The following is a 12,276-nucleotide window of genomic DNA, read 5'->3' as shown; positions in this document are numbered from 1 at the left end:
GTCTGACAGCTTTAGTGAAATTTGAGTAAGGACTAGTTTTAGTCTTCTTCCCTTTGAATCCAGAAACCCAAAGAATCCTCGTGTCTACAGACCAGAATTTTGCCAGCCCAACAACTTGGGTTTCACCGGGACACAGGGGAGTCCACCAAAGACATCTGATAGAAACCTTTGTCTGTGCTTAGTAAACCTCCCTGTTTATAGTCAGCATTTGTACACATCCCATGAAGCATTATGAGGACTGGCTCATCAGCTCCAGCCTGCAGCAGAAATCCTAGCAGGAATGATTGATTAGTACTGAGTGGAGTATGATCAATAAGGCACCGCTCATAGGAGATCATTTTAGACTTAATTAGAGGTGGCTTGGTTATTACACAGAAGCTGTTTAGAAACAGCTTCAATTTGTTTTCACATTTGAAGACTGGAAGGTTAGGCTCTGTCCTTTTTCACCTCCCAGAGTTAAGGGAAATATTTTAAGATTAGTTACATGAATTTATGTACTTGCAGGTGACCTTGGGAACACTGAAAGCGCAAGGGGGCTGGAACATGAGCTGAGATTGGTGCACTTCTGGTGATACGTAGGGATTGGTAGACAACTACTAGCCAGAATTTCTCACTTGGCAAAAAGAATGCTCATCTGCTCTGAACCATTTTCTGGGCATTGAGACCAGCACAATTGTGACAGGAGAGGAGGAAGGCTTTTACTCCTGCTAATTCCAGTCAACAGTCTCTTCTGCCCAGGTTTATGGTGTCCACAAGCTGCACCACAGATGCACTGACTGCAGATGGGGTTATGTCTTGTTATAAGTGCATTGATTACATCTAGTCTACTGAACATCCTAGTTTAGCCACACAGCATGTTGCAGAAGGTCAGTTGTTTCCCCTTACAATCTCCTCACTGACTAGGAGCTACAGCCCCTGCCACTGCCTAGCATGATGAATATTGTACCATTTATTGCTAGCCCAAGAAAATGTCAAATTTCTAAATTCCAAGTAAGTTTCCTAATATCAGATTATGTATAGGGGAAACCAATTCGGATCTCAGCTGATTTCTCAGCCCAGACCCTCAAAGCTAGGAGGTCCTGAAATAACATATACCAAACTCTGAAAAAAAATGGATGCCAACCAAGAATCCTATATCCAGCAAAATCAAACTTCAGTATTGAAGATGAAATTAAAACCCTCCATGATAAACAAAAGTTAAAAGAATTTGCAACTAGAAAACCTGCACTATAGAACATTTGCATCAAAATATTTCATGAAGATGAAATGAAAAGAAAAAAGTGAAAACCAGCAAAAGGAGGAAATACACTAAAGGGATAGTGTATAGTCAATCAAAGGAGAAACTAATTCAAAATAAGAACTAGAAATAAATCCAAATGACAGGAATACAAATCATATCTCAAAAATAACCTTAAACATTAATGGCCTAAACTCATCAATCAAAAGACTGAGCTGGGGATATAGTTCAGTTGGTAGAGTACTCGCCTCGCATGCACTGGGTTCAATCTCCAGCATCACACACACACACAAGACTGGCAGATTTGATCAAAAAACAAGACTCAACAATATGCTGTCTCCAAGAGACTCACCTCATAGGCAAAGACATCCACAGACTGAAGGTGGAAGGATGGGGAAAAACATATCTTCACACGGATCATGTAAACAAGCAGGACCTATCCTCATAATAGATAAAGTGGACTTTAAACCAAAGTTAATCAGAAGGCCATTTCATACTGCTTAAGGGAATCATACATCAACAAGACATAACAATCAATACTTATGCCCCAAACAATGGAACATCTACATACATCAAACAAACCCTTCTCAATTTCAAGAATCAAATAGACCACAGCACAATAATACTGGGTAACTTAACCATGCCTCTGTCACCACTGGATAGATTCTCCAAACAAAAATTAAATAAAGAAGCTAAAGAAGTAAAAAATACGATGGATAATTTAGAGTTAACAGACATATATAGAATATTTAATCCAACAATGACTGAATACACTTTTTCCTCAGCAGCACACGGAACCTTCTCTAATATAGACCATGTTATGTAAGTTATAACATTTGTTGGCACACAATTGTAATATTACCTTAATATACTTTTAGCATCTGTAGGGTTATTTTGATGGCTCCCTTTCCATTGATATTAATTTTTGTGTTCTTGCTTTTTACTTGATTATACTTGTTTGATTTTTATCAAATTTTAGCTATTTTATTTCTTCTCTATTTCATGTATTTCTCCTCCTACTCTTATTTTTTCCTTCCTACTACATAATTTGAAAATAATTTGATTGTTATTCTAGCTTCTTTCTGATACAAGTACTTTGTTATAAATGTTCATCTGAGTACTTTTTCATCTCAGAGATCCTGATATTTTAAGCCTTTAATATCGCTTGGTTCAAAGCACTTTTTATTTACTTTTCTGTGCTTTCTTCCTTGACCTCTGAGATATTTTATAAGTATACCATTTAATTTTGAAATAGTTTATATGAGGGTGGGGTTCTATATATCTTAAGGTGATTGACTTCTAATGTAATAAATCATACAGGAAATGCAGTCTGCATGATTTCACATTTTAAAAAAGCAATAGAAATGGTTTTTATATTGATCATATTGGTTTCATACATGTCAAAACTCATCAAACTGCATACTTCAAATATGTGCAATGTATTGTACTTCAATTTTTACCTCAATAAAGCTATGGAAAAATAAATAAATAAATGAAAATTTTAAAAATAAATTAAAATAAAGTAAGTTTTCTGCAGAATATGTATTACATTTGCAACTTTGTAAAGTTGATATTCACTAAGTCTAACCCTTGTTAAATAGGGGTTCATCTAACAACCACCACCAATCACAGAACAGGTTCTGTAAATCAAGCACTTTATGATTCATAGAATCATAACATAGTCCATAATCATTCTCCACTTCCAGAAGAGGGAGGACTGCTTCTCAGGGATGTTAAATAACATGCTCAAGATAATGCAGCTAGTTGAAATTTGAAGCCAGGGGTCTTGTTACCCTTTAAATACAACCCACTGACAATTGTAATAAGCCAAGCAGGCCCACAATGTCTCCCAAGGTCATAAGACTCAGCTCCTGCCACTGTACCCAACTGACTTAAGAGTGTCTTGTCTGCATAATGTTCACTATCCTGAGTATGATGAGCAGAGAAAACTCAGATGTTCATAGAGAGATGCTCATATTTCAGTCTCTTCCTCTTCTGAAATAGGAGATTTTTCTTTGTATTGTAAGTTCATTTTCTGTTTAGTGGGGATGGAAAACCTGTCCACCTTGGCCTTTTGGGAAAACAGAGAAGACAGAAGTACATTGGGGTTTAGGGGGCTCATCAATGGTACTTCTTTAAAGAATCCTCTCATCATTTATTCTAGAAACTTGTATTGTTTACCATGTCTGCTCATAATCTTGTGTCTATCCCTGAGTTGATTATTATCTTTAAGTCTCAATTCATTTTATACAATCTGTAAAATGGGTATAATAAATTAGCCCTAGCTGAGCTCAAAAGGAATTTATAACTCCTGGGAACAATAAGCCTCTCATGCCTGGAGCAGGTGAGATTTGTGATTCTTGAGAGAGATGGAGGCAACAACTGTAGGGATTTTGCACAGTGCCATTATATAGCAGGTGTTCAATAAGGACAAATATTATTATTGATACTTAACTAAATTGCCCAAACCAATTCAGTATTAATTCATTGAATTTTGAGAATCCTAAAAATAAGTCTGGTGCTTTATATATGAAAGAAAACCCAAGAGAATTTTGAGTTTGAGAATATAGATTTGAGTACTGGCTCAAACCTTTACTATCTTTGGGCAAACTTTTTGACCTCTCTGACCCTCAGTATTTTCATCTACTCACTGCAGGAACATTTGCTGAGCATTTCTGATGAACCCAACTTTTCGTAAGATTCATAGGAATATAAAACTATATAGCTAAATTAAGATCTGGTTCTCACCCTAGGGATTCTTATAACATAGCTGGGAAACTGACAGGGAATGACCACAGGTAAAATCCTAGGAGGCAAAGAGTTATGTAGGATGTGGTAGTTTTCAGACTAGGGAAAAATGGAGAGTTTCATAAATTGTGGGAATCAGTTCAAAGGTGAGACAGATATTAGGCACAGACCAACTTAGAAGGAATTTCTAAGAAGATGGAGGATAGAACAAGGTGAACTCTTGTAAGAATTTCAGGCTGTGTTCCAGGGAATCTGAGAAGACGAGGCCCATCTTTCTAGCCAGAGCAAAATTTCCAGCTGGCAGCAGTGACTGATAAAAGGACACTGGAGAAACTGGGTCATTTTAGGAAGACCTATAAATTTAAGCCCACAAACTGTGGGGTTTTTTTACCTCTTTCTTTGTTCAGATAACTTTTAATGTAATGAAGCAGAAGTAGTTTTGTTTTGTTTGCTTTGATAAAACCTTCAAAAGGGAAACAATGATGAAGTTGTTCCAAGTAGAGATGTTTTCCTTTCTTAGGGGATTAATCAAAAAGCAGCAAAGCTGGCCAGAAGCAAGTTGCCCATGGTGTGGACTGCAGGAGGCACTGTCCATAGGAACAGAAAACCCATCCTCAAAGACAGAGGTTGGTCTCAGACAAGCTAACATTCCTGATTTCCATTTCTTATAACTCCCTTTCTGGATTTATTAACTTTAAAAAATACTTTCCTTAAGTCTATATTCCCTGAAGATTTTCCAAACAAATGTTAGTAGCAGCATGTCTTCTTTTCCTACAGTTTCTGTGCCTGTGGTCTTTGGTGGGGGTGGGGGCTCTGAAACTGTATTTTCTTTGTTAAATGTTGGGCGGGCACCTGTTTTACCTCCTTGAAAATGTACCAGGGGAGAAGAATGGATCTGGACACATCAGATTCAAGACTTCTCAAAAACAAATTCTGGCTACCAGAAACAACCCAAAATGCTTTACCTGGCTCCAGCGTGGTGTATCTGTCACTGTGGGAAATATATCCAGTGAATTCACTTGCTTAATAATTCCTCAATTGCTTCTTTTCAGCTCTGATGTCCTGTCCATCAAAACATATAAAAGTCATTTGGAACACAAGTGTCATCTTAGGTATGAGATTACTGATGATCATAGTTTTGAGCCTCCAGGACTAAAAGTCTGTGTTGCCAGACCTGACTTTTCAGAGGGCACAGAGAAGACAGAGGACAAGCTAAAGCTGATCAATAGCTATGAGCTAATGAGGTCACTGCCCGGACTTCCTCAAACATCTCTATTAATTAGTCAAGAACAGGTTGGTCAGAGTTTTAAATAATAAAAAAAAGGAGAGTAAAAATTTTATAGCCACTTGGGTGAAAGCTTAAGCTTAAGAACCCGATCTACTTTTTTTTTTTTTTTAATAGAAAGATGAGAATAAATAGAGATTCAGAAAGAATACTGGGTTCTCAGATTTAAAAAAGAACCTTTTCTGTTTTTAAGTTAGGATTACCAAAAAGCTGTTGATAGGTCAGAGTAGTTTCTCCAGATTCCCTTTGGGGGCTTGTTCTTCCCACACCTGTTGAAAAGAGGAAGTTATAGAAGCACCCTGAAATCTGAACAAGCTAAAAGGTGGAGGCAAGTATGGGGACTGAGTCTTCCTGCTGCATTCTCATCTGTGCCCCACTCCTCCTTTCCAAAGGCATATTCTGAAGTTACTTCTAGATGCCTCTGAAACAAAAAGACAGAAGAAATCTCAAATTCATGAATTTTGTGTCCTGAAGTCTTCAGTCTATTTGAAATTATAGCAACCAGCCAAATTGTGCCATGGCCATATGGGTAACATTTATTTACGAAGTCAAAAGGAATTGGCAAGAGAAAGACCTGAGTAGCTTTTTTGGGTCATCCTAATTTTGGTCTCAGCCCTGAGTAATTACTTCTTCTGGATAGTACAACAGGCTGGCCCTTCCATACACAATCACCATGATCGAAAAAGGACATTTTGTTTAAAAAAAAATAGTAATAAAACACTCAGGCAACTAACAATTACTTTTCTTTTGCTCCAGGTAAATCAGAGTAAATTCCAGAATCTGAGCCAGTTGATTCTAGCTCACAAGAGCTGATAGTTCTATTTTGAAAAAATTTTGTGAGTCATTGGTAGCTTGGATTTGGTCATGGTAGAAGTATTTATACCACAGAAATTGGTAGATACTACAGATCTGGACCCTCTTCTGCTCCACCCCAGAAAATTGATCGCCAAAACACCAATGAGACTAGTCATTTAAATAATATTCCTCATTATGAATTTTCCAACACTTTATAGGTCAAACAGAAGTTTTGCTCCAAGATCCATCAAACTTGAGTGCGGATGTATTATTGATCCTTTGACCTGCTCTGTTCAAAGCCATTTTTAGGAAGTGTTTTGACCCCAATGAAATGCATATTTAAGATTCAAAGAGAAAGTTATAGTTTAAATCTATGCACATGAACCATCAAACGGAAAGGAAAAAACATAGGTACTGCTCATATTGCCTCCAGGTTATTTTTCTGAACTGTCCTGAGCCCTAGAGAAATTTTTGGTCATTCGATGTTTGGCATTAAGAAGAGAGGGGCCTTAGTCACAACCTGCAGCTAAACTCGTAAAGAGATCAAGCTTAAAATATTTCCCTTTCTCTTTGTTCCACACACCCACTCTTTCTCTGGGCCGGAAATCACAGGCCCAAGCCCATAGTGAAATATGAGGTACTTCTACATTTTGAGATGGAAAAGGATAATTTTCTTTATCTATGAAAGTATATCTATCAAAAAAGTAGGTAATCAGCCTGCATTTTATTGAAAGACACAGCATATTTGCTTAAGAATAACTACTTGTCAAGTAAGGAAAAACATCTCATGAAGATGCTGGAGATAATAAGCTCATTTGGAGATTCTTTCCCAGAGCATCCCATATGAACCTGTTCTGTTCTTTCAGCTTTTGTCATTGAGGGTTTTCTCCCTGAAGCAATTTCAGAGGTTTCTTAACAGGATGGCTCTCTGCTGGGTCTGATGATCTGCTCTTCTTTACTTCCATTTTCATCTCCTTGTCTGCCAAAGCTATTAGCTGGCACCCTCTAAGGGGATTTGGAAATTGTACCAGCAAAATCTTTTTCCCCTTTGATGGGATGCTAGCTTTCCTTTTGAGTTTCTGTTCTCTGATAGTAGTTTCATTGTATACCAGCATGACAGTGGCCCAGCCTTGGAACTCAGAATCAGGATCCTTGTAGACACTCACTCATACACTAGTCTCTTTGGAGATGCAGAAAGGTCCATGTCACTGTCTCTGAACTCAGACAGTGTGTCTGTATTTCACCCCAGACTTGTATTTTCCAGCCTCCTTAGGGTCAAGGGTCCTTTCATCTCAAAAGCAATGATCTCTTTGATTAAAATCTAGCAATATCTTTGGCTCATCCACCATCCCTAGTACAATAGTCACACAATCAGAGGTAACCTACTTGATTTGATGATAGTTCTGACTTTAAAAAATATCTTCCTGTCATTGAACTCAATTTCCTATTTCTTCCACCTGTGTATTCTAGCTCCATCCTATGAAGCTTTGTAGCAGCGACCTTATGTGTACTTCCCTACCAGAGTCCTTCAAACACAGAAAACAACCATTGTGCCCCCAGGCAGCATCACTTGGCTTCACCAGGGAAACTGCACTTTAGGTGATAATCTGCATTAAGCTTATAGAACCTTTCTATTAAAACCAAGTAGAAGTAACAAGCTGGGAGATAGAAGCACTTTAGAATTTTCCCAACATTCTGTCTCATCAGGGATTAGTTGGTTCTATAAAGACCAGAACACCTCATTTCTTGGATGCATACAAACTTCTCTTGTGCTCCTCCATTGATTCAGCTAATCATTCTAGGCCATTCCTAATCACTCTCTTTTGCTTATGCTTTCTTTGAATGGGAGTAAGGCACTGTTTATAGTACATCAAACTTAATACAACTTATGATCCTTAAAATGCACTAAGACCTTTGTTACCAAGAAGTTTTGGATGAAGGGAAGACATTTGCAGGTACAACTTTACAGAAGTGTTGTGACAATGTGAGACTTTGGACATGATGACACTGTCCTTGAACCTGTCTACAACTTGGGAAGGTGTTTCTGTTAACTGCAGAAATCTGTATCAACACTTCACTGCTTTATGAGTTTAAGACAGTGCACCACTCTCTCCTGTGATGTCCCTTGACTTCAAGCAAATAATTCCCAATTCAACACCAACTATCTTTATCTTTCTGTTTTAGGGTGTGCTGCAAATTGAAGCATACTTAGCACTAAGTAGTTTTGATTAATCAATGAAGCAGTTATGATTTCTAAATATTAGGAGGCTCTAACAATGTATAATTCAGAGTTTTGGATCTTTGTAAATTCACATGTATGTCCATGTCCTTTCTTTGGTAAAGTTGGAAGGCTTCCAAAGAAGAATTGGGAAAAGTAAAGGACGTAGAGTTGAAAGGTACCTAAAAATAGTTACTATCAAGGGATTAGGGCAAGCAGGTACTAAAGGAATTCAGATGAGAGAATACTTCCATTTAGACTGAGCAGGGAAAACTTTATGAAGGAGATGGTGCTGGAGGCATTGAAGGGTGGTTTGAAGTTTTCTGGATGAAGAGTAAACATTGGAGCTTTCAGGAGGATAGAGACATGAGCAAAGCAAGTACCATCAAAAGAGGTTTGGTAGGAAGAATTATGTCCCTCAAAGATGTCCATGTCAGAATTCCTAGGACCCTGTGAATGTCACCTTACAGGGTGCTATGATCTGAATCTTAAGTGACCCCAGAGATCCATGTGGTAAAAGTTTGCTCCCAGGATGGCACAACTGGTAGACCTTTTAGGAGGTAGCCTAGAAGGAGACCCTTAGGTCACTGGAACATGCTCTTGAAGGAGACTGTGGGGCCCTGGTTCCTTCTTCTTTCTCTGTTTTGCTTCCTGGCTTGTGATGAGGTGAGCAACTTGTTTTACCACACATTCCCACCGCAAAATGCTGCCTCGCCACTGCCCTAAAAGCAACATGTCCTGTAGGTATGCCTGCCTACATCTGTAATCACAGCAACTGGAGAGGCTGAGGCAGGAAGATCGCAAGTTCAATGCCAGCCTCAGCAATTTAATGAAGCCCTAAGTAACTTACCAAAACCCTGTCTCAAAATTTGTGGAATAAAAAAGACTGGAATTGAACACCTCTGGGCTCAATCCCCAGTAAAAACAAACAAACAAACAAAAAACCCAAAAAACAACAGGTCCAACTGATCATAGATTGAAATCTCTAAAACTTTAACCAAAATAAACCTCTTTTCTTTACGATTTGATTATCTTAGTTATTTGTTGTAGCAATGGAAAGCTGACTAGTGCACAGGGCAAAAGGGCCTTTGCAGATGTGATTAAAGTTAAATATCCTGATGTAGGGAGATTTTCCTAGATTATCTGCATGGACTCAACCTAATTATGCAATTCCTTAAAAATCAGTTATTCCTGATTGTAGTCATAAAGAAATGTGATGATGGAAGAAGTATTAGAGAGATGCTATGTTGCTGACTTTGGAGATCAAGGAAGGGGGTCAGGAACCTGGAATGTGGACAGTTTTAGAAGATGGAAAAGGTAAGGAAATGTATTAATGTATTCTCCCTTACATCTTCCAGAAAGGAACACATCTGTTGAAGTCTTGATTTTTGCCCAGTGAGACCTATGTTGGGCTTCTGACCTACAGAACAGTAAGACAACAAATCTCTGTTGTTTAAAGTCATAAGGTTCATGGTAATTCATTATGGCAAAAACAGAAAACTAAAACACTTGGTATAGAGGGTGAGGGGGTGGATCTCCCTGACTAGAAATTCAGGGAGATGAGGATGAGGAGTTGGAATGGAGGTTTGAAAAAAAGAGTAGGAACAAGTTTAAGAAGGTTTGGGTGACTTCTGTAATTGTATATTAACTATTGACAGTTTTGAAACATTAAGATGGATTCTAAAGTACCTATGTCTTAAAAACCTCCCAGAACTTACATCCCCATTTTGTTGTTCAACTAACTGTTGTAGAACAAAAACCCATTTATGCAAAGCCTCAATCAACAACAACTAAAATGAATGCATTTTAGATTGCAATCTTTCATATAATAAAATTTTACAGTGAAGAATTTAGATAGCCTTTTACAATCTGACAGAAGACTGAATTGTACTTTTAATCACAGAATCTATTCCATTTTCAGTTGTCTAGTTTAGTGCAAATCACCAGGCCTCCTGCTGCCAACTGATGAAGGACATGGGACAGTAGCCTCTTTCCTTTGGAGCTCATGATGACAGGTAAGCAGCACAGTGACTCCTTTCCATCATAGAGGAAACCTGTGTGACCTAGATGCATCACATGTTTAAACTATACTTTCATCTCCTTCAGTTCACAGGACCTGGTGGTTGGTGGGAGGTGGAGGTGGGGACATGGTGTGCTATCTGTATTTGATGGCTTGAGCCAGAGTTATCCTGAGGGAGTTCAGAACATGATCTATGCACCATTTAGTTCCTTTCTTCCCATAGGTAACCAAACTGCAAGACAAATGGATGCCTGTGTTACATCTGAAACTAACATTTACAAAATGAAAGGTCATACTTTCAAAGGGAGAACTCTACCGTGGAGAAGCAATTAGCAGATTTGTTTAAATCCCACTTTAAGATGAATTTGGTTGGTATATGCAACATAGCAAGGGCATATTGTCACTTAGTAAGGAGCTGGGTGCCATTTGGTTCCGAATTTGCAATTTTAAAGCCAACTAAATGAAGAATTCATTTCCTGCTATACTTGATGGTACAGGTATATTGATTATTATTTTATTCTGTTTAGAATATGTATAATTATCTTGTGCTGCATGAAAAACTACCCCTAAACTTAGTAATTTAAAAATAGAATTGTATTTAGCTCATAATTCTTTGTGCTGGTATTTCTGGGATCATTCATGTGTTTGTAGGTAGATAGGCTGATGGCTTCACTTGTGTGTCTGATGATTGGCAGGCAGGTTTATCTTGGAGAATTCAGCAGGGGATACTTTGTCTCTGCTTTGTATTCTATCCCAGTCTTCTCTGTCTGGTAGCTTGACACTAAAAGTTAGAAGAAAGGCAAGCCCTCATGAGCATGCATTTTGGGGGGCTTCTGTTTACATCATGTATTCTGATGTCCATTGGCCAAGTCAGATCATGTGGACAAAGCTGCCACAGCTTGAGAGAAGGAGTTTGAAAGTCACATTGTGAAAGCACATGGAAATAGTAATAAAATCTACCATGTCTGTAATCTACCACGGCATACAATATTGTCATAAGATCAAACAGTTCCTGAAGGAGCAGGAGAGAGAGTATGTGCTGATCCATGGCTCACTTTCCCTTCCTCTCACTAAATTTTCCCTCCAGGACTAAGTGATGAAGTTAGTACTACCTATCAGAGCCAGTAAAATATTCAAATTCTTTGCCCCAGGAATTCCACTTCTTAAAATCTTTTCTAAATAAATAAGTTGAAATATGGAAAAAAGTTGTATGCCTAAAGACGTAGTCCTCAAGGTTTATTTCTAGGAATGCAATTTATAAATAATTTAAATAAACAACCAAAGAGGAGTCATTAACTGTATATCCACTTGAGGGAATATTATAAAAAGTGAAATTATGTTTATATGTCTAATAAAATAAAAATTTTCCTAATGACAATTTTAAAATAGAATCTAATACAGGCAAAAACCAAAAAGATAAAGAAAATGTTAGTGCATGTATTATTATTATTTGGGGGATAATGGTACTATGAGTAATTTTTTTTTCTTTCCTTCCATTTCCCCTTCCCTCCCTCTCTCCTTCTCTCTTTTAAAAAAGAAAAGTTTGCCAGGCACAGTGGTGCATGTCTGTAATCCCAGACACTTGGGAGGCTGAGACAGGAAGATCACAAACTCAAAGCCAGCCTCAGCAACTTAGTGAGGCCCTCAGCAACTTAGCAAGACCCTGTTTCAAAATTTAAAAAATTAAAGGACTGGAGATGTAGCTCAGTGTTTAAGCACCTAGGGTTCAATCCCTGGTACAAAAACAAAAAAAAACGTTTGCTTTTTAGATAAAAATAATCTTTTGACTAAAAATGTTTTAAAATCAAGAAAAATATTTATACTGTAATTATTTTACATACATTTTCTGAGGTTGTCATACAATGACAAACTTGCTTTGTTATCTTCTTTGTGGTTGGTTAGGATATAGTATCTTTTTTCTAGACTCTTGGCTACTTTGGGTTATAGAAGTACAAGCAATGTACTACCACATG

The sequence above is a fragment of the Sciurus carolinensis genome, chromosome 2, assembly GCF_902686445.1.
Source record: "Sciurus carolinensis chromosome 2, mSciCar1.2, whole genome shotgun sequence".
NCBI lineage: Eukaryota > Metazoa > Chordata > Mammalia > Rodentia > Sciuridae > Sciurus > Sciurus carolinensis.
Note: the sequence above shows the minus strand (reverse complement) of the source record.